The following is a 23,066-nucleotide window of genomic DNA, read 5'->3' as shown; positions in this document are numbered from 1 at the left end:
AGTACAGGAAACTTATTGAACCTTATTTAGACAAGATCAGAGAAAAGGTTCCACACACCAAATAATAGCCAAACTGACCAATGTAGAAGCCAATGAGTAATCTTAAAGGAAACAAAAACAAAAGACCAGGTGACATTCATAGGCAAACCAATTAGAATCACTCCAGACTTCCAAACCAAGTCATGAAAGCCAGAAGGGCCTGGAGTAACATATTTCAAATTCTGGAAAAAAAAAAAAAAAACTTGCAGCCAAAAATTTTCTACCCAGCAAAAATATCTCTCAAATTAGGGAAATAAAAATCTTCCACAACAAAGAGAAGCTAGAGGAATTTATGTCTTCCCAACCAGCACTAGATAAAATAGTAAAGAGATTAACTGCAAAGAAGAAATAAGTAATACATGCCAGAACCAGAGAAACAAAATATTTCCACCCAACAAACAACTAAGCAAAGAAGAATAAACACTACCTCAAACAGAAGTTAATTCTCAATATGTTATAAATTAAACACCATCTCTCAATAATCACATTGAACATAAAGGGCCTCAATTCCCCAATTAAAAAAAAAACACATAAGGTGGTGAAATGGATTAAAAACCAGAATCCAGCCAAGTGTGGTGGTGGATGCTTATAATCCCAGTACTTGGAAGGCTGAGACAGGAGGATCGCACAGGTTCAAAACCAGCCACAGCTACTTAGTGGGGCTCTCAGCAACTTAGTGAGACCCTGTTTCAAAATAAAATGTAAAATAGGTCGGGGTGTACCCTGGAGATAGAGGCCCCTGGGATCCATCTCCAGGACTGCAAAACAAAACAAAACAAAACAAAACAAAACAACAACAACAACAACAAAGAATCCATCTATCTGATGCCTGCAAGAAACAGACCTTAAAAGTAAAGATAGTCACAAACTAAAGGCAAAGGGTTGGATCAAGGTAATCCATGCCAATGGAACTCGAAGACAAGCAGGAGTAGCAACAATGATATCAAACAAGTTAGACCTCAAGCTTATTAAGAGACAAAGCAGGTCATTTTTTTACTGGTAATAGGAACAATCCAGCAAGAGGAAATAACAGTAGTCACCATTTATGCCCCAAACACAGGTCCAGCTACTTTCATAAAACCCCAAACACAGGCCCAGCTACTTTCATAAAACAAACTCTTTGCAACATTAAGTAACACATAAGTCCCAATACAATAATACTGGGAGACTTCAACAACCCTCTCATACCATTAGACTGATCTCCTAGACAAAAGGTCAGTAAAGATGCTTCAGACCTAAAGAACACCATCAACCAAATGAACCTATTAGAGACATATAGAATATTCCAAACAATTACAGTAGAGTTCACATTTTTCTCAGTTGTTCACAGAACCTTCTCCAAAATAGATCACATCCTGGGTCACAAAGTGAGCACTAGCAAATTCAAAAAATGTCACATACTTCCCAGTGTCATTTCAGACCATAAGGGAATGAAACCAGAAATCAACTATAAGAAAACCTAGAGAAACCACATAAACATGTGGAGACTGAACACCACACTTCTGAATGAAGAATGAGTCATAGAAGAAGTAAGGGGTGAAAAAAATTCTATAAACAAACAAGAATAGAGATACAACATATCAAAACCTCTGGGACACTTTGAAGGAAGAATTAAGAGGAAAATTCATAGCAAGAATGCCAACATAGAACAGAATCACCAAATAAATAACCTAATGACACCTGAAATCCCTTGAAAAACAGGAACATTCTAACCTCAAAGCCAGTAGAAGGAAGGAAATTATTAAAATCAGAGCAGAAATCAATGAAGGAGAAAAAATACAGAAAATCAACAAAACCAAAAGTTGGTTTCTCTAAAAATTTAACAAGATAGATAAACCACTAGCCAACTTAATCAAAAAAAGATAGAATCAACGCAAATTTTGAAGATAAGAGATGAAAAATAGGATATTACCACTGACAGTGTAGAAATCCAAAGGATTTACAGAAACAACTTTAAAAAATTATACTCCAACAAAATGGAAAATCTGCAAGAAATTGACAACTTTCTAGATAAATATAACCTTCCTAAACTAAGTGAAGAAGATATAGAAAATTTAAACCAATCAATAGCAATCAAAGAGATTGAAATACTAGTAAAGAGCCTACCATCAAAGAAAAGCCCAGGACCAGATGGTTTCACAAGTGAATTTTGTGTGTGTGTGTGTGTGTGTGTGTGTGTGTGTGTGTGTGTGGTGGTGGTACTGAGGCTTTTTACCTCCATACTCCCAGACCTATTTTATATTTTTTTGTTTGGAAACAGGGTCTCAAAAAGTTGCTGAGAGCCTCACTAAGTAGCTGAGGGTGATTTCAAACCTGTGCAATCCTCCTGTCTCAGCCTCCCAAGTGCAGGGATTACAAGCGTGCACCACCACACCTGGCTTCCCAAGTGATTTTATAAAACTTTTATAGAAAAGCTAATCTCAATACTCCTCAATCTATTTTGTAAAACAGAAAGAAACCAGTCCCTCCCAAATACATTCTATGAAGCCAACATCACATTGATACCAAAACCAAATAAAGATAGCTCAAGGAAAGAAAACTACAGGCCTATATCATTGATGAACTTAGATGCAAAACTGCTAAACAAAATACTAGCAACATGCATTCAAAACCACATCAAGAAAATCATACACCATGGCCAAGAAGGGTTCATCTCAGGGATGCAAGGCTGGTTCAACATACAAAAATCAATCCATGTATTTCATCACAAAACAGATCCAAAGACAAAAATCACATGATCATTTCAATAGATGCTGAAAAAGCAGTTGACAAAATCCAAAATCCACTTGTGCTAAACACATTGCAGAGAATTGGAATAAAAGGAACATACCATAACATCATAAAGGCAATATAGAATAGGCCTACAGCCAACATAAAATTAAGTGGGGGAAAAGTGTGAGAATCCCCTAAATACAGGGAATAAAAACAAGGATGTTTATTATCACCACTTATTTTCAATATAGTACATGAGACTCTAGCTGGAGCAATAAGGCAAGAAAAGGAAATCAAAGGAGTACAAATAGGAAAAGAAAAACACAAACTTTCACTATTTGTAAATGACATGATACTATTCTTAGAAGATCCAACAAACTCAACCAAAAGGTTATAGAACTGATCAACAAATTTAGCATGGTGTCCGGATACAAAATCAATCTTTAAAAAACAGAAGCGTTTCTGTATAGCAACAATGAATTCACTGAGAAAGAAATCTGGGAAACACTTATACTCAGAATATCAATAACACACACACACACACACACACACACACACACACACACACAAAAAAATACTTAGGAATAAACTTAACCAAGAAGGTAAAATACATCTATAGAGCAAGTTATAAAACATTGAAAAAAGAAATTAAAGAAGACTTTAGAAAATGGAAAGATCTTCCATCTTTTATGGATGGGCAGAATAAATATCATCAAAATGACCATACTTCCAAAAGTGATCTATAGATTCAGTTCAATTCCCATTAAATTACCAAGGCCATTCCTTACAGACATAAAAAAAAAAAAAATCAGTCCTTAAATTCATTTGGAACAACAAAAAACCCAGATAGCCAAAGTAATTCTTAGCAACAGAAACCATGCAGGAGAAATCACAATACCTGACTTTAAACTCTACTGCAAAGCCATAGTAATAAAAACAGCATGGTAGCCAGGTGTGGTGGTGCACACTTGTAATCCCCCGCACTTGGGAGGTGGAGAGAGGAGGATCGTGCAGGTTTGAAGCCAGCCTCGCTGGCTTAAGAGACCAGTTTCCAAATAAAAATATAAAATAGGTCTGGGAGTGTAGCCTGGAGGTAGAAGGGTTTCCAAGAACCCCAATAGCGCACACACACACACACACACACACACACACACACACACAGCATGGTACTGGCACAAAAACAGATACATAAAACAATGGATCAGAATAGAAGACTCGGAAATAAATCTGCACATTTACAGCCAATTGACTTTTGACAAAAGGGCCAAAACAATGTAGTGGAAAAAAGATAGCCTGTTTAACAAATGGCGTTGGCAAAACTGGTCAACAATATGCAGAACAATGGAAATAAACTCCATTTTTCTCATTTTGAACAAGAATCAATTCAAATGGATCAAAGACTTGAAAATTAGACCAGAGATCTTGAGGCTCCTTGAAGGGGGCATAGGTCCAACACTGCAACACATAGGCACAGGTAAAATCTTTCTCAACAGGACCCCAAAGGCACAAGAAACTAAAAGGCAGATCACTACATGGGATTACATTAAACTGAAGAGCTTTTGTACAGCAAAGGAAACTATCAAGAACCTCAACCGAGAGGCAACAGAATGGGAGAAGATTTTTGCTACCTACTCCCCCAATAGAGGACTAATATCTAGACTATAAAGAGAACTCAAGAAACTTAGTACTAAGAAAACAACCCAATCAAAAAAATGGGCAAATGAACTAAATAGACACTTCACGAAAGAATAAATTCAAATGGCCAATAAATGCATGAAAAAATGTTCAATATCATTAGTAGTCAGAGAGATGCAAATCAAAACTACCCTGAGATTTCACCTAATTCCAACTAGAATGGCAACCTTTCAAAACACAAACAGCAACAAATGCTGGTGAGGATGTGGAGAAGTGGGAACTCTACTACTTTCTTGGTAGGACTGCAAATTAGTGCAACTACTTTGGAAAACAGTATGGAGAATCCTTAGAAGAATGGGAACAAACTTTCCATATGATCCAGCAATACCACTTCTGGGTATTTACCCAAAAGGAAACCAAACTACCAAACTAATGCATGCATATCTATATTTATAGCTGCCCAATTCACCATTGCCAAACTATGAAACCAGCCAAGATGTCCATCAACAGATGAATGGATTACAAAACTATGGGATATGTACACAATAGAATTTTACTCAGCCATAAAGAAAAATACAATTACATCATTTACAGGGAAATGGATGGAACTGGAGGACATTATACTAAGTGAGATTAGTCAGTCACAACAAATAAGGAATTGGATGCTCTCCCTAATACATTAAAGCTATGGAGAAAAATGGTCATAGGATGAACTTTAGGTGAAGAAGGAGATACTATAGATGAGTAAACAAGGCACGCTGAGGGGATGGGAGGTTTGGGTTAAATTTTAGTATATAGGAAGGAGGGAAGAAGGAAAAAAGAAAGGAAAGAAGGAAGGAAGGAAGGAAGGAAGGAAGGAAGGAAGGAAGGCCGGCTGAAACCTACTTCACCTTTCTTTATTCCTTCATACTGGCCACCAATCTAATCCAGTCCCCTCATATTACAGGAGAAGAAATAGGCCCTGGGAGAAGTAAAGAAAGCTGCTCACAGAGTTGCCAGGTTACAGACAGCTGGCTCAGCTCTCTTCATGCCTGGGCACTGCATAGGACACCAAACCAATGGCTGGTTGTCCTCTAAGACAGTTTGGTGGGCCTGGGAGGAATTTCCTCATCACATCTGGCCTGTTCTCTGGATGTACTTTCTCAGAGTATGGTCCACAATTAGCTATGGTCCACGGTCAAGTAGAGACCATGAACATGGCAAAAAGATGTGAAAATAGGAGTGCTCTTGGAATTTCTCCTGAGAAACAATGCACAGCTGTATAGGTAGGCTTTCGTTTTTGTGTGAGAATATGGGCTAGTTCATTTTTACATGTTTTATTTAATTTTAACTTTATTTTATTTTGTGACATGAGAAATAACTCAGTTGCTATTTCCCCCTGAGCTACACCCCCCAACCCTTTATATTTTTTTATTTGGAGACAGGATCTCACTAAGTTACTGCATGCTGGTCTCAAATATGTGTGAGGTCTGCAATCCTTCTGTCTCAGCTTCTCAAATACTGGGATTAAAGGCATGCACCACTGTACCCAGTTTGAACTGGTTCTTAATAACGTACCAAGCATGGAGTTAAAGATTGTTAAGACACTAACGTTGATTCTCTTGGATTGAAGTGAGCAGTTTCTGGAGTTTCCCTAGAACTCCAAGTTTGGCTGCCTCATACTATTGGTAAGTGGCTGAAGTGTTAAGTGGCTCCAGTTACTCATGTGGACATGAGAGAGTTAAGAGACCTGAACCTACAGAAATGGTTGTGTTACCAATAGGGCATCACTATTGTCTTGAGTCAGTCATAGTTTTCAATTCTTTTTTTTTTTTTTTTTTTTTTTGCAGTTCTGGGGATGGAACCCAGGGTTATTCTACCTCCGAGCTACACCCCCAGCCCTATTTATATTCTTTATTTTGAAACAGGGTCTCACTAAGTTGTGGAGGACCTCACTAAGTAGCTCATGGTGTCCGCAAACCACAATCCTCCTGTCCCAGCCTCCCAAATGCTGGGATTACACGTGTGAACCACCATGCGCAACGTTGCTGGGCTTCTTGAACGACTTGATATGTACTCACACTTGTTATAATCATTTTGTTTTAACTTATAAAATACTATATTTGTGTGATTATTTTATTTTTCTCTGATGTTTCACTATCAAAATGTTCTTCTTCCACTTGAAAATATGACCAAGTCAGACAGATGGTCTTTTCTCCATTTTGGCGGGCTGAGCACCAGAAATGAAGGAACACCAACTAAAAACACCTGCATGAATGCATAAATAGGCAGGCAGTCTAGTCTGACTGGAAGAGATGTTTGAAACAACTTTTGAGCACCTACCATGTGTTAAACATAGAGTTACTTACTACTTCATATAGGAGAAAATAACACAGCTACAGGACTAGTGAATATTTAGCCTCAATTTCCTATCCTCCAACTCCATATTACCTAAGTTCTATGTGATACTTCAACCCGAGTTCACCATCCTCCCCAACTTGTTCCTCCAGTTGTTTTACGATTTCAGTTTATTACTCTATCACTCTTCTATTCCCCAGGCTGGTGACCTTGAATTCATCTTTGATTGTTCCTTTTCCCTTAACAATCAATCAATTATCATGTCCCTTGGAGTCTGCCATTATCTCTTCCTTCCTTAACCACCTTGTTTAAACCCACATTAGTTCTCATCTGAAATATTCTGGCAACTTCCTCTCCATCCTCCCTCTCTCCCATTTCTGTCCCTTCTGAGTTATCTTATGAGAATAATTACTCTTCCTTGAGCACAGCTGCGATTAGATATTCTTTTACCAAATCCTCAATGGCTCCCCACTGACTAGCAGATTAAGTGTAAATTGCACACACTAGCACTTAAGGTCTTTTATGACAAAGCCCTGCTCTACCTTATTCCCCAGATCTTCTCAACTGTACTTTATACATCAATCAAAATACATGACTTCTGGCACTTCTTCATCTTCCTATTTCTGCCTGTGTCGTTTCGTCTACCTGGAAAGTCTAGAATACTTCTTCCCACTTCTCTTGCTCTGCCTGATGAAATCCTACCCACCACTCTTCAGGGCCAGCTTGAACAGTGCCACTTCCACATGGCTCTACGCCAGGTGAGATCCCTGTCCTCTTCTGACCTTCTGCCACTCACAGTTTGGACCTCTTTTGAGCTTGGTTTCATTTGTTCCATTTGGAACCTTGGCTTGTCCCCACAGCTGGACCATAACCTATCCAAGTGACAAGTGTAGGAAGAATAGTCCAGGGATGGACAGGATGGGTTCTGCTTTAACTTATGGAGTTGTCAATGGTCTAGGAGTGGCAACACCCTGGGAAATAGTGATATTTTTAAAAGTTCTTTGTTGAAACACAGAAAGATCTGACCCAGACCTCAGATGCCACAGTGACCTGTCCTTTTCAGAGTTTGTGGAATCTGAAAATAGAGAAAAATAAAAAAAATTTTAAAAAGCTTGTTTCACAGCTTAAAATTATAAAAATAACAGCCTGTGTTTATGTATTACTTACTCTGTATCAAACTTCTTCTACATGTTCCATACATGTCAATTCACTTAACCCTTACAAAGCCCCTTTCCAGATGAGGAAACCAAACACAAAAGGTTTATTTAAGCATCTTGCCCAAGAGCATAGCAAATTAGTGAATGATATGAACCCAAGTAGACTAGCTTTAGTCTATTCTCCCAGACTCTCCATTGTCTAGCCTCTCTTCACTCAGTCAGGACAGAGAGGAAGCCCCCTTCCCTGGAGGTGTGCTGAGCCTCCAGGACTCATCTCGTCCTTCAACATGAATGCTTCTGTCTAAGAAGCCATCCTTGGATGTAAAATACTGTCTCCAGAGTCTCCTTAGACCCTGTTTCACACCAAAAAGCCCCACAGGGTCACCCATGTGAGGCTGCTGCATGGGCCTCTTCAAATATAGGGGTGCAGTCCCTGGTAGGGGCTGGACATAGCAGGAATAGACAGTGAGGGAGAGTGTAAGGGGATAGAGTGGAGGTGCTTTGAAGAAACCTGATGTCTTGAGGTGGGTGGGTGGGTGGCTGCCTCAGCTGGCGCCAGTTCTGCCACACACTATCTGGCTCACCAACTGTGTGGGTGCCATACCTAGCGCTGGAATGAAGCATGGTGCTGAAGCCAGGCAACTGGCTCTCTGCATCCATCCCCACTTGGATTCCCCATGCCTGGCCTCTCTACTTAAAACATGCCGTGTTAGAAAAGCCATTGCCGGGCATGGTGGCGCACACTTGTAATCCCAGTGCTTGGGAGGTGGAGACAGGAGGATCACACAGGTTCAAAGCCAGCCATGCTGGCTTAAGAGACCCTGTTTCCAAATAAAAATATAAAATGGGTCTGGGAGTATAACTCAGAGGTAGAAGGGTTTCCAGGAACCCCAGTACCACCAAAAAGAAAAAAAGAAAAAAAGAAAAAGATAAGCCATGGCAGGAGCAAAGTAGACAGATGCCATGGGTGGACAGAAAGGCTGGTAGTAGGAAGCACACCTGCCCTGTCACCCCTATGGATCATACAAGTAAGCATGAACAGGGTTCACATTTTGTGTCAGTTCTAAGAACTTTTATGTAATAACTTTTTGATCTTCCCAGTAACTATGTACTAAGCTGGTTCTCTCTCTCCCTCCTTCTCCCACCCCATTCTTTTCTTTACATATGAGAAGCCTGGGACACAGGAAGAAGGTACAGTAATTTTTCTGAGATCAGCTAGATAGTGGGACAGCCAGGATTTGAACATACGCAGAGCCTCTGCTCCTAACCATTAACCCACACTGAAGGCCCTCCCTGTCAAGGATGTGAAATGGACTTTAAAGCAGTGATTCTTAACCCTGGCTGCACTTTAGAATCAGTTAAAGCACTTTCCAGAATTCCAGTGGCCAGTCGCCACCCCTAGAAATTCTGATTCTCTCGGTGCAGAGGGTTATCTGAATGTCGGGATTCCTTACAGCTCCCCAGAGGACTCGAATGGTTTACATGTGGGTGGTTCAGGCCTCTGTGTAAAGTACACTCGTGCTTTCCTTCATCCAGTCATTAAACGTCATACCCGCCAACATACAAGATAACCCCCAAATTTACCACTGGAAAGAGTCCCATGGCCTTTTGGCCAACTTGAACATGTGGGATTTTAGAGGTATAGATAATTATGTACATATGTGAGATTACTAATGCCACTTTCAATCATGTAAAGGGAAGCGGGGACTGGGTAGGGAGCCAGGGGAGGCTCACCAAGTGCTGTGTACGTCACCATCACTGTGAGCTACTTTGTGATGTCAGACTATAATGCACCAATAAAAGTATTTTAAAAAGCATAATATAATCAAAGATAATAATAATCATCAAAGATTGCTAATCTTTGATTAAAAAATAATATAATCAATATTAATATTTTTATTCAAAATATGTATCAAAATCAATATTTATATTCAGTTCATTAATATAGTTATACATATACATTTGAAGCCATGCATTATATAGAGTAATAATTTAATTTAGAAACATCGCTTTTTTCATTTTAATATTCCATACAATTTTATTCAAACTTCTCCCATGCATCTCTCCCATCAGTGCCTTTATTCACATCACTGAAGCCACACTGACTGTCATCTGCATAGGTTTTGCATATATTTCACCTACACTGCTATTCACTGATTGAAACAGACCAGTTTTTTAGTACATGTATAATGTGTTTTCTGAAAATTTTATCTCATGCCACACACACAAAAAATCCGTCTAGTTGGTTACGCCTGCGTGTTTTGAGCAGCGCTGGTAGTCATGTGGTAGGCCAGGTTTACCCCTGCTCCATTCTGATTGATCTGTACCTATTCTGATTAGTAGTTAGATATTTCTAATATTCCCCTCTTGTGGACATACTCTTGATTTTTATAACCTGCCAACCCCTTGCTATATTGTCCTTAAAGTGAACTTAAAGCGGCTACTTATAATGATGGCCACACTTACTTAAAATGAGGTCACACACTGTGCTAAAACCACACTGAGTGTCTTGGCCTCTTGCTTCTTTTCTTTTTTTTTCTAATTGATTACATCAGAGGTGAGTGGTGAAGAATCTCCAGTGTTCTGGGATCAAAATAAGATAACTGAGGATGTGTCCTATGAGACCTTATGAAGATTCTATTCAAAGGTGACTGCCTCTTTTCCAAAAAGTAATTCAGAGAGAGGGTGGGGGGATCTCACTTTTCATTCCAGCATAGAGTTTAGTTAACACCAAATGACAACTTAGGCTCAGTTGCTTATATTCCCGCACCCAGCTGCTCCAGTGGCATGGCGCCCTACGCATCTCATGTCGTGTCTTTGAGTTTCTTTTGCCTCACTCGTTATCCTTAGACTCAGGGAAATGCCAGAGGCACAAGACACTTCCCCTCCTTCACACCTGCGCCCCCACCTCCAGGTGTCCGCCTCTGCCAGCGACTGTCCCAGAGGGACTGTGACTCAGGGTTCAGCCATGTGGCTTCTGGAAGGCTGTTTGGACAGGGATGAGACAAACCTCCTTTAGCTGCTTATCCTAAGTTGGGGATTGTTTCTCCTCGTCAATTGATACTGAAAATAATTACTTCTTAGAATCTTTGGAAATCAAATGTGTAAAGAGAAATTAAAATCTAATTAAATGGATGCAGGCAGTTTTGTCTGAGCCAACGGCTCTTAAGCCACTGTAGTTTGTGAAAGGTTACATTATCTCCCTGTCCTTAGGTGCCTCAGACTCAGGCTCAGCCAACTCCAAGCTTAGCCCTCCCTCCCAACACCCCTTTGTCTGCCCTGTCCTAGGCCCAGGATTCTCATTGCTCTTAAGCAGAAACAGCCAAACATTTCTGAAATAGGCTAACTGTCCTTGGGTTGCTGAAGGGCCTCCTGCAGAAGATGGGGTTCTCCCAGACCTCGAAGCACCAAGCCAGTGTTTCTCAATAGGGTTGCTTCTGGCTTGGTGGCAGGACAATCATTCGTGCATCTCTGGAAGGGCACAGGGGCAACAGCACCCCAGGTCTAAGCCACAACTCTGTGTCAAATCTAGTCAGCCACCAATAATGATGGCAACCAGTAACAATGAACCTTAGATGCCCGCCATCTTCAGTGTGACAATCCCATAGGCCAACACTACCCTAAGATGAGCCCATTCTGTGTGTTACCAGCCTGCAATGAGATACCTAAATAAGAGGCTGGAGGTCTTATAGCAATTTGACAATGCCACATTTTTAGTGTACTTTACAGATTTAAAAAATCAGTTTGTATTGGGATAGCAGGGGGGAAAAGTGGTTCCTCACCACAGCCTGAGAAGTTCTATCCAAGATCCCCTGCCTCTTCTGGGCCCTGTCCTCTGGCTTTTCTGTGCTCTCCAGGATACAGCAAGGGCTTCCCTTTAATGTTTGAATGTGGCAATTCTGGCTCTGCTTGACTGGTGATTCTTTCCTTTCTTGGTCACCTTTTTTCAGTGAGGCATTTTTAGTTGCAAGAAACAGACTCATTCACATGAGCTAGAGGACAGGGGGGGTCACTGGGAAGATTCACATGGAGAGAAACTGGGTCTTTAGCTGTGAGAACTAAAAGACCCATAAGAGGTGATGAGATTGTGGAGTGGGGCTGCCCCACCTTTCCCCAGGGTCCCCTGCCCCTGGCCCCTCCCTGCATCTCTACACTCTGCCTTCTCCCTCCCTCTCTCCTCTGGGCTCTCCTGTCTCCAGAGCATGGCTCCTCATGGCCTTTTTGAACCTCATGGCCTCAGCTCCACTGGCCAACAGCCCAGGCACTGACACTCTCTGGGTTAAGGAAACAGGAGTAGGAATCAGTTCCAGGGACCGTGCCTATCTTCTTGGGTGGGGCCTCAGCCTGAGCAGGCTCAAGGACTGGCAGCGTTCAGGCCAGCAGCTCCTCTGGCCTGTTGGTTTCTTAGTAGGAGGGAACAAGACCCGCTTGGTAAAATGTAGACTCCCTAAGCAAAGGAAGTACCAGAAGGGACAGTTTCTCTTGAAGGCATCCTGAATCCACATGCCCTAAATGCTCTTGATTCAAATTGGATGATGTCAGAGGATCTTGGTGACTCCCTGGGCCACCCTGGTCCTTCTTGGGGGGGACACAGGGTGGGTACCGGAGTACTGCAGGTGCATCACCCTTGGATTCTGTGGCCCCATGAAATGCACAGAGGACATTTCTCTTCTTGAAACCATCCCAGCACTAAGGTTCAGCCCTTGAAAGGGGTGTTGGAGATGCTATAGGCATTTCCCGCTGCCCAGCCAGCAGTGTGGTAGATGGCTCCGCAGGGGTTAATTGGTTTTGGGCTGATGAAATCACAGCAGAGTTATCCATTGTCGAAGCTCTTCAACAGCCTAACAGTTATTACTCTCTGGGCGCGTTCCCACTCCCTTCTGAGCCATTTCATTTTCTCACTCTTGTCAGAAGTCAGCATTTGCATCAGCATGTCAGTGCTCCCCTTGTAATAATGCAATAATGTTATTGTTTTCACACCACTGGTAAGAGTGAGTGCCGCAGAGGCTGCCTTGCACACAGCCAGGCTGGGAGTGGGGCATCGCCTGGTGGGATTACCATGTGGAGAGGCTGTTCTGCCCCCTGGGCCCTCTCCGGTGGCCAGCAGAGGGCCTGCCAACCACAGTGAGTGCTCCAGTTCCACGACCAGCCCCTAGGAGTTTAGATTTCATGCTTTCCTTGTTCCTGAGTGATGGGTCCAGAGGAGAGGGCCATGAGCTTGGGCTCCTCCCAACTGCTCATGATCATTCCCACCCCTAGGGGGCACTCAAGGGCTCCCTCACTCTGAAGCCAGAGAAGGGCACTATTGTTTCCTGTCTCTAGACAAGGGGCTTTGGAAATCAAAATTGGGTTTTAAGCATAGGGGGAAAGTAAAAAAAGAGCCCTTCCACCGTGTTTCATCTGGGCTGCAGGGATCTGCAAAAAGCTCCAACCACCACCCATGTGTTCTTGGCTGTGGTTTTCTCCCTGACCTTGTTCTCTATACAAAGACAAGAACCACAGACCTGCTTCCTCAGGAGCTGGGTTGACACAGATAAAGATGTTAAGAATCCTGGCTCCTGGATAACTCCCCTTCCTCCTCCTGCTCCTCTTCTTCCTCTCTTCCTTTCTATCTTTTCACCTTAAGTTAAGAACCACCTCTTTCTTGTCTCATCTCTTTCCTCATGGCTTGGACCAAGATAAAAACTAGGTGACTTTTGCCATCTCTTAGACTAGTATCTTCTCTTCTAGTTCTTTTTAGAACTAAAAAGGAATGAATCCTAGAATAATATGTTAGAGAGTGCCATCTTCCCAACCACCCTCTTGAAATTCAAAGTCTGACCTTCAAATAATGACCTATATACTTTCTGATTTTCTCTTTTTAGTTTTTGTACTTTTTTTGGTGCATTGTAATTATGTCTCACGAAGAGATTCCAAGCGATACATCCATACATGTTCACTTCAATTGGTGAATTTCATTCAGCACCCTGCCTCCTCATATTCTATCCCTCTATATGTTAGTGAGACCTTCATATATGGACAAGACATTATTTGGACAAGATATTATTTGAACTGTTCCCTTTCTTGATTCTCCCTTTTCCCCTCCCCACCCATAAATGTCTCTTCATTTATCTGAAGCCCTTTTTGTTTCTTATTTTCTCTCTAGCTTCCATACATGAAAGAAAACATACTTTATTCAGCAGTAAAATGGGTACTAAAAGATGGCTGGAGAAAGGGCCTTTGCTATGAATTGTCAACCTAAAACAAGGCCATCTAGGTAGATTCTCTACAACTGAGGCAAGGAGAAGTGAGGGGCCTGAGGATCCAGGGAGTGCTATTACAAGACATTTGTTCTTAGTGTCCAGCCATTTTTTTCCCTGCTTTTCCATGTGAGGGGGACATTGGCGGTCTCACCCAACTCTACCTAGTGCTTAATAAGGCAGCTAGTGTCAAAAGCTAGTGGCTGAAAGCATACTGGGCTCTGTGGTTCTATTTCTTAGCCCAGACACCTGCTATTTAGCATAATACTAATAGAGATAGGAAGGCCACAACACTCAGCAGGGGAGCTAACTCCAAGGACAGGAACTAGTCAAGGACACTAGGCCCAGGTAATCTGTTACCTCTAGGCAGCACCTAATGGTGACTAATCACTCCTAGAGTTCTGGATGCATTTCTAAATCTGATACTAACACCCAATACATTATTTATGATTCCAAATATAAATAATTCATTGTCCACATTTTGCAGATTTCTGCTTAAAAACCAGCTTTGACCTGAGTCTTGGATCCTGACATTGATCCAGGAAGGACTGGGAGAGAAGCTGCTCAGCTCAGACTCACTCAGCGTCCAGGGAGGCTGGGGCTGCCTGCTGTGGGGAGTGTTTCTGCCCAGGCCCTACCCTGTGTGGGACCACCCTCTTTCATCCATGGGATGAAGATAGGTGGTCCTCATTTTGTTCCAGTCTTGAATCCTGAGAGTAGCCAGAACAGATATAATAGTCATGGTGCAAAAATGTTTGCATTTGACTGCTCTACTCTTGTCCCATGGTCACCTTTTATGAGTGGTGGGTTGAGGGAATGGCCACAAGCTGGGATCTCCTCCCACTGCTAAGGATCATCCTGGCCCCTAGGGGGCACTCAAGGGCTCCCTCACTGATTTCAGAGAAGGGCACTGCTGCTTTTTGTCTAGGCTGAGGGTTTTGAGACTCAAGATTGAGCTGTAAACCTAGCAGGAGGGCAAAAGAAGAATCTATGAACCATATTTGATCTGGGCTACAGAGATCTACAAAAAACTCTAACCACCACCCAAGTGTTCCTGGTTGTTTTTTTTCCCTGACCTTGTTCTCTGTACGTAGACAGGAATCTCAAGCAAGTACCTGCTGCCCAGGATCAAAGCTGGGACTCCCTGATGTCCTCATTCTCTGGGTGACCAAGTGCTTGCATCACAGAGCAGTATTTCCCTCCTGTCTGAAAGGTACCTGAGGTAGAAGCTTATTCATCTTTGGGTTTATTGCAGCACTGAGTGCAGGGCCAAGCACTTAGTGGGTCTTTCTATGGGAATACGAAATGAAAGAATTAATGGTGCAGGTATGAGGTGGATGTAACTCCTACTCCTTTGCCAGTTTACTCTATCTCCATGGTGAGGAAGGAGAAATTTGCCATGTGGGGCTTTCCTAGAAGTTTGGAACTCTGTCCTTTACTCCACGTGGGCCATTTATCCCCTTCAGTTTTAAGCCCAGCAAATTTATGGAAAAATACTAACCTTGAAACTGTGCAAAACTCTTTCATCTTTTGCTCATGGCTGGAAATGAGCTGATCTCCTTTCTTTCTAAGAGTTGATCTCCCATTCCTTGGCTACTAAAACAGGAGACGATGGAGCAGCTCAGATGTGGCCAATTTCCTGAACCAATTAATTTATTTGCAAAATAAAAGGGTCAAACTCAGAGATGTATAGGGCATTTTCAATTCAACATATTTTTGAAAAGTTGGATGGGAAGAGAAGCAACAGGGACCTTCCCCAGGATTTAGTGACATTCATAGAATGAGAAGTAGAACTGTCCTCCATCTCCTGGATAAAAGAAGAACAAGGGTACAAGCCCAGACTCTGTAAACCAGTCTGTCCCAGGGCCAGAGCCAGCAGACAGCAGCCTCAGTTTGGGGCTGATCATCTGCAAACCCAGCACATGGCTGCTAAATCACACCTGCTCCTATAAAAATAACTCCCTGTGCATTCCTGTAGGGGGAGGGGAGGGAGGCAGGAAGTGCCACTTGGGGTGATGTATAAGCTCTAGGCAAGAGACAGAATTTAGGAACGATGGAAGTTAAAGCTGGAATTCTCCCAGTTCATCCAAATGTCTCTGAGTGCATCTGTTCTTAGATCATGTGGGAGAAATGGGGAAATATTCTATTTTCAAAGATATGAGCCAATGGAAGCCCAATTACCTCTTTTGAGAGCCTGTTCTGGCTTGTGATCATGGCCGCTTTCTTCTAATTGAATTCTTTCTTGATGAGGCCTATTTCTCCTTCTTCTTTCATCTTTTGGGTTGATCAAGAGGCACTAGCTATGGTTAGAAACTGAGTTCAGATCCCCACTTCATTTTCCTGTGTTTATTTAACTGCCTTCCTAATAGGGTCTCCTTTTTCTCCAAGATAAAATGTCCTTGTTGCGAGGCATGATGGTACATGCTTGTAATCCCAAGAGTTGGGAGGCTGAGAGAGGAGGATAGCAAGTTCAAGGACCATCTCAGACATTTAGCAAGACTCTCAGCAACTTAGTGAGACCCTGTTTCAAAACAGATAATAAAAAGGGCTTGGGGGGGGTGTATCTTAAAGGTAGAATGCACCTAGTTCAATGCCCAGAAACACACACACACACACACACCACAAATCAGAACTAAATAGTAGGAACCAAGGACAATTGGTTAAGGAGACTAGAGGGGAAATAGGGTTGGATATAAGCAAAATTTAAACAGCTAGCATTTGGACAGGAAGGAAAAGATTACCTTTAGATTGCCTTTGCTTTGAGTAGGATGGCATTTGAATTGCCCCTCCAAAGAGAACTTCTCTCTCTCTTTTTTATTATGGTTACTTTCAAACATCAAAAAAGAAGAGAGAATAGTATAATGGACTAGTATTTCACCCAGCCTCCATCAAAACTCAACACAGGGCCACTTTGGTTTTATCCTGCCCCCTACCAACCTCAGGGATCATTTCCATTCAAATGCCAGAGGAACATATCATTTTATATGAATATATTCCAACATATGAGTCTAAGAGATAAAGACTCTTTAATATGAGCACAATATAATTATCACGTCTGAAACAATTTCACTAATATCACATATTCAATCAGTACCCAATTGTCTCATAAACGTTTTTTTATAGTTGTTTTGTTCAAACTAGGACATGAACTAGGTTGATAGGTCTTGTAAATAATTTTCTTCACCTTTCCCTTTTTTTCTTATAATTTGTTGTTGTTGAAGAAACTGTGTCATCTGACCTATAGAGGTTCCCCAGGCCTAGATTTTGCTGATTGCATCTCTAGAGCAGTTAATGTGTTTCTCTTTTAGAGGCGTTTTGTCTAGAGCTTCATCATATTGGGTTCAGTGTTTTCTGCCAACCTGCTCTACAGGTGGGGTTGAGTGTTTCCATCTGGAGGTTCAGCAGATGCCGACCATCATCACCTAGACACAATGCTCGATAGCTTCCTCTATCACACACAGCTTTAGAATCATTCTACAGCCTGAACATACATGCCTCATGAAATCACCATTGTGTATTTTATCACATTTAAATTCTTTTAAAGAAATAATATGGACATTTCACTAGGCTTTAGGAAGCCCCTGCGGGGCTTTGTACAGGATAGTCAAATCCATGAGATGGAGCGAACTGCCTAGCATATTAAAAACAGGCATTAACAGCTAAAAAAAAAAAAACAAAAAAACCCAAAAAACTCTAGTATCTGAAGTCCAAAGGCTAATTAAGTAGTTGTTGTGTTGAAGTTCATGTCCATGGGCCTGCTCTTTGGGGTGCTGACCCTGCAGATTCTGCTTCTGTTCCTCCTACCAGGATTATTCAGAAGGCCAAGTAGGCCTAGTCAGATGTATCCAAGAACCTTTATCTGCCCATGTTTATACAAAACAAAAGGGTATTTTATGTTGGGTGTTTCTCATAATTAAGCATAAATGAGCCTCAGCCTGGGGTTTTCACATTATGACCAATTAATACGTGGAATTAGTGAGATATATATGTGTGGTGGGGGGAGGTCCTGTGACATCACCTAACTAAATCAGAATCCCAGAGTCACCTCTTACAAACTAGGACACTGTAGGCAAATTGCTTAACCTTTTCAAACCTACGTTTCCTCAACTGTAAAATGGGAGTACTGATAGTACCTACCCCCTAGTGCCCTTTAGATGATTATTTGATGCGTGCGAATCAGCAAGCATGTAGTAAGAAACCAGTAAATAAATAACCAATTGTTCTGAAGCACATTATTCCTCTGACATTTGCTTCCACAGCCATAGAATAGCCAATCTTGAAATGGTGTCTTTACAGCTATTACTTAATGAAGCTAGTATTGGAAAATGGGGGACTGCAGGGGTGGGGATATAGTTCAGTGGTGGAATGCTTGCCTAGCATATATGAAGCTCTGGGTGCAAGTCTCATCTACACACACACACACACACACACACACGCACGCACGCACGCGCGCACGCACGTAAACACACACCTGCATTCTTAGATCTACAAAAGGACTTGACTATGACACCAGTGCAGGTTTCACATGGTTTCTTTTTTTTTTTTTTTTTTTCTGTTTCTGTTGGTTTTGTTTTATTTTTAGTAAGGGTATTTTGTATATTGGGGAAAATGGTGAGAATCTGAGCACAAAATAAATTACGGTGATCACACTGATTGGCAGTCTGCTCCTTTGACCCTTTGCCAGAGCCCTGCCAATGCCCCCATGAGAACTGTAAAGTCATTAGAAACAAAGATATAATTAACATCCAGAACAGGCAAGGAGACAAGTTGTCAAACTTTGTGACCTGCTGATGACCGAGAGGCTAAAATCACTGAAGAGAAAATTAAAACAGTCAGATTTGCCTGACTTGACTTTTACTTTGGTTTAATGAGGGCCTGGCTTGAAGCTCACTGAAGGAGTTGCAGGAAGTGTGGTAGGCTGAGGCCACCACTAAAATTAGGTCCCACTTTTGGTTTAGAAATGATTTCCAAAGGAGGCATCTTCCAGGCCTCTCTTAACATTGCTAAGCAGTGATCCCTGTGACAAATCTGCCTTGAGCACTTACAGCATCAGACACAGGGTGAAATTCCAGGCTCTCTAGTCACAATCTAGACAGACCAGAGCCTGGCCTTAGAGGACTTACCTTCTCATAGTAGAGGCAAATGAGCAGTTTTAATAAAGGAAAGGTAATATAATTTAAAGGGAGCCCAATCTAATTAAAAATATGTACACAGCAGCCCCCAAGTCACAGGAGAAGGATTTCATAAGAACCGGGAGTGGTCCCCATCACCAGCTCTGCAGCCGCCGTTGTCTAGTTTCTTGCCACTTCATCCCTCGAGTCCTACGGCATCTCCCAAATGGCAGATTTCTCTTTCCAGACCATTTTGATCATGTCAGATCTCTGCTCAAAAATCTTTTGGGATTTTCCTTGGAGACAAAGTTAAATTTACATCCTTTAGGCTGAGTCTTGAAACTCGAGTACAATTTCACAAATAGACAGGGAGGTGTGGGTCAGGGGGTAGGCTCCCTGCAAGTGGCTGGAGCTGGGAATAGGTGGGAAGGACCAGCGCCAAAGAAACAAGTAGAGTCAGTGAACTTCTTTCCCGTTCTCTCTTCTCCAGTGAGCGGGTGGCATCCTTGCCTCTCCCTGCCCCTCAGAGCCCAGAGGGACCCCGGCTGTTCTAGACAGACAAGCAGCAATGTCAGCCAGTTCTTCCTCCATGTCAGCACTCACAGATCATATGAATATCAACATTACACATATCCTGCATGTCAGTTTCAGGCAATGATTGTGGCCCGGATTAATGAATCATCCAGGGATAAAACTGATAACAAATTTCAAGATACCAAAGAGCGCCGGGCGTGGTGGCGCACGCTTGTAATCCCTGCGCTTGGGAGGTGGAGACGCACAGATTCCAAGTCAGCCTCACTGGCTTAAGAGACCCTGTATCCAAATAAAAATAATATCAAAATAGGTTTGGGAGTGTAGCCCGGAGGTAGAAGGGTTTCCAAGAACCCTAGTACCACCACCAAAAAAAAAAAAAAAAGGAAATAAATTTTAAAAAGAGTAGGCTTATTCTGTCCTAAGCAGGAAGTCTAACTCCACAATTCCAATAGATTTTCCATGTTTTATATCCATTCCCCAAACTTAAATATCAACTATTAGGGCACTGATTACACTGCATTTTAACCCATTAAGTCACAGGTTTTTATGGTATTGGGGGTTGAACTTGGGGCATTTTAACTCTGAAATATACCCCTGGCCCTGTTTGGTTTTTTTTTAATTTTAAAATGGAGTCTCACTAAGTTGCTGAGAGCCTCCCTGAATTGCTGAGGCTGGTCTCAAACTTGTGATCCTCCTGTTTCAGCCTCCCAAGTACTGGGACTACAGATATGCACCATCTTGACACAGGTGCATTAAAATAGGTTGGAAATCTAGAGCTTATATATGTTATCATATTAATTAGTTTACATTATGACTATTATAGTTTTATTATCTTACAATTATACTATATACTACATTTAAATTTTTATAGATATTCTGTATGTAGAACAATGAGACAAAATGAATTGACTGCATGCCTCCTTACTATCTACCTGATCTACCTGACTATGACATCATCTTCGGGAACCATCTTTTAAGAAAAATACCTGGCATAAAGTCCAGTACACAATAGACAATAAATGGTAAGTGAATTCTGTCTCATTGCCTTACAAAGCCATTTATGAGAACCCGAGGCCACAGTAATTTGTCTTTTCTATGAAGTTTCAGGGCACTGCTCTGTCCTATTCATACATTTTCATGAATTGCCTTATAGTTTTTACATGCATTCTAAAAGTTCGCTGAAATATTATCTGTTCACAGAAGAAAAAAAGTATTCTAAATGTGGCCATTCCTAAACAAGATAGCCCACCAATCCTATTTTTAAGCCCTCATATTCAACTCAGTTCAGTTAACAGTGACTCAATGCTTGCTCTGTGCTGGGCTCTGGAAGAGGCATTGGGAATGAACCGGTGACAGCCCTGTCTCTGAGGAGCTCACAGGTGAAGAGAGCAGACAGATGCTGGCAGCATAGTGTGTGGCACTTGAAGGGAGCTTGGCCTCTGGTGGTGGCCACAAAAGCTTTCCAGAGCAGTGACCCTGAGCAAGGTACAGGAATGTGGAGTTCACTCAGGTGGCAAGAGAGGAGGGGAGGCGGGAGGTTGTGAGTGAGGGTTGGATCCCAGAGTCTTTAAGGCACTGAAGGACTTGCACTTGCTCTGTAGTGATGGGGAAGGGGAGCTTTGGGTAGAGGAACATGGAGATGGCTCCAGCTGCAGATCGAGAGCATGGCGTGGGACGCGGAGGCAGAGGCTGGAGGCAGCGAGCTCTATAGCCCAGGCGAGAGGTGGTGAAGATTGGAGCCAGGTCAGTGGAGCTTCCAACAGCCTTCGTTTGCCTTGACTGCCTTTTCCTCCACTTCTGCGGTCCGGTGTCCTCCTTAAGAATGAACGTGGGCTCCAGAAACACAGGGAGCGTTTGTGTTGATGAATAAACATGGACATCTGCAAGTCTAGTGTTTATTACTGGAGATCCCTCGAGTGTATCTCATGTGTGAACACTGAGCCGTTTGAGGATAAATGCTGCACCTTACGCTCCTCTCCACCACCCTCTCATTTGGTGTCTGGTGCAGTGTCCTCTGTTACGCCTAAACCAATGAAGATTTGTGAATTTAGATGTATCGATTAGGTCATACGTTTTGCCAAAAGTAGACACTTTAGGAGGAGGATGGGCACCATGTGAACATTTTTTCTCTCTGTTGAATACACACCAACACTAATTAAAACCACACAACACTAACAATTCAAGTCTAACAGATGCTATGGCATGAAATCATAGTCTGGAGTTCAGCCTGGACCGGGTCCTGATCCTCACCTGCTCCTGATTCAATCCAGCTGCCCAGCTGTGGGTTTAGTTAAGTCTTTAAGATTCAGATGAGGATCCCCTTTACATAAGTAATGGCTACAGTGAACCTTCAGAATAAGGAAGAAGTGACAGGCAAATCATTTGCCAACATGGCTGGCTGGCAGTCACAGAGTCTTTCTCTTCCTTCCTTCCTTCCTTCCTTCCTTCCTTCCTTCCTTCCTTCCTTCCTTCTCTTTCAATTCAGTGAGAATTCCCAATACAATATATAGGACTCACAATCACCTGAAATTTCAAGTATGGCAAATCACATTGAAAATAATTGGCTCTCTTTGAGGATTGAGGAAGTGTCTGGGGGGTCTTCCAGGCCCTCATCACAGGCGTGGTTTCATGGTGGGGGATGGCAAACCTTTGCCTGCACAATGCTGCAAATGGGGGCTCTGTGAACAGGGGCTTACTGGGCCTTGGACAGAACTGATGAAGAGAGTCAATCTTGCATTTACTCATTTAACCCATGTTTATTAAGGAGTAATGTGTTTTAGGCACCAAAATACAAACCAAAGAATAATGGAAAGAAACCCTCTCAGGCTCAGACAGATGTGGGTTGACTGGGTTCCCCTCTGTAAGCAGCTTTCAGTACTTACTCTTTGCAAGCCGCTGTTACTTATCTGCAAGATGGGGCGATGAAACCTCCTCTCTGGATAGTGGTGAGGATGGAGGAAGCTTGCTGTATAAATGCCTTCGTGCGGTGCCACCCTTGCAGGTGTTCACGTTAAGCGAGACCTCCTTTCCCTCTTTGTGGGGCTCTGAAAAGCCACAGGTGAATACAGCATCACATAGCTAAAGAATTACCTAAAAGCAGAGTTTAACATCGCTTTCTTTTACAGTAAAGTGCTCAGCATTAAACAAGGGAGATGCAGTTAGCTGGAAAGGAACTGCTCAGGTACCCAAGGTAATTTTTCAAAAATCCTCTCTACTCAAGCACTGGCATAAACTCATCTGTAGCTGAGCCAGCTTTGTGGCAATTTGAAAAAAAATCCATAATATTAAAAGTAAATTAAATA

This window comes from Muscardinus avellanarius, assembly GCF_963383645.1.
Source record: "Muscardinus avellanarius genome assembly, chromosome: 12".
In the NCBI taxonomy this organism is placed as follows: Eukaryota; Metazoa; Chordata; class Mammalia; order Rodentia; family Gliridae; genus Muscardinus; species Muscardinus avellanarius.
The sequence above is the reverse complement of the archived record's forward strand: the minus strand, read 5'-3'. Positions refer to the sequence as shown.